This window comes from Pteropus medius, unplaced genomic scaffold (assembly GCF_902729225.1).
Source record: "Pteropus medius unplaced genomic scaffold, Ma_sr-lr_union100, whole genome shotgun sequence".
Classification (NCBI taxonomy): Eukaryota; Metazoa; Chordata; class Mammalia; order Chiroptera; family Pteropodidae; genus Pteropus; species Pteropus medius.
Genome location: NW_024349800.1, coordinates 28,369,795 through 28,371,041, shown reverse-complemented (window position 1 = coordinate 28,371,041; position 1,247 = coordinate 28,369,795). Strand labels below are relative to the sequence as shown.

The 1,247-nt window shown below is 31.7% G+C and overlaps 1 pseudogene; it reads left to right on the top strand.

Moving 5' to 3' along the window:
- Nucleotides 1-357: 357 nt before the first annotated feature.
- On the top strand, nucleotides 358-476 carry LOC120622318 (uncharacterized; annotated as a pseudogene).
- The last annotated feature ends 771 nt before the right edge of the window (nucleotides 477-1,247 follow it).

The window sequence follows — 1,247 nt, the reverse complement described above, 5'->3', positions numbered from 1 at the left end:
TGACACTCTGGGGAAATTAATACCTGTTTGATATGACATTCAGAGAACTTAGAATATCAATATTGATATTATAAAAATTATGTTGAATGTAATTTGAATATTTGTTAATATTTTAAGCCCACTCAAATTTGTAGAGTATCTCATAACAATTATGATAAGTTCATGATTTAATAATTAGTTAATTAAGAGATTCAATTCAAATCATGAAACAGTTATTGAATATCACATATATGACCAATACTCTGTAAGGGGCAAGGCCTACAGGATATAGGAAAGACAAGACTGGAAATCTTAGGGAACTTGGCAGTGGCCAAATTATAAAACAGGAAAAAGCTATGACACAGAAATAATGGTTAGGTCTACGGCCATGCCACCCTGAACAAGTCCAATCCCATCTGATCTCGGAAGCTAGTCAGGGTTGGGCCTGGTTAGTACTTGGATGGGAGACCGCCTAGGAAGACCAGGTGCTGTAGGTGTTAAAAAAAAAAAGTAAGGGATTGTAAACTGACAAGGTCCTTGCAATCTGTAAGGTCAACCAATAAAAAAATAAAGAAATAATGGTTAGGATTTTAATGAACACATACTATGTGCCAGATATTATTCTATGAATTTGAGTTTTATTTAATCATTTAGACAATCCTAAGAAGATAATATTTATCCCCATTTTACTGACAAGAACACAAAGGCATCATGAGGTTAAATGAATTGTCACTATCACAGATTTGGAAAGCAGTGGGAAATATGTTAGAATCCAAGCAGTATCTCCCCCAGCCTGAATATATATCTAAGGATCTCACATATCTGATAAGAGATACTGGAATGACTGCCTAACTTTGGCTATGGATAAGAGATAAGACTTCGCACAGAAGGTAGCATTCCAACTTAGTATTTTATGTTTAGCAGCTTCATTAACAAAAAACTATACATACTTATTTAATGCATGCAACTTGATAAGTTTGGATATATGCATAAATCTGTGAAACCATCTCGATTTATTTTTTAAGGAGGGAATTTATCAAAATTAAAAAAAATGAGTAAGAATAGTTTGGGAAGAGGAAATAACAAATACAAAGGCATAGATAAGTATATAAAAATTGGCATATTTTTGAATAAGAAAATAAGAAAGATTTAAGCCAGCTAATGAGATCACTTTGCACTCATTTTAAATCCTAATAAAATATATGATCTAATTTGAAAATTTCCATGTATTTGTATTTCTATTGCATTCATAACATTTTAATATTCTA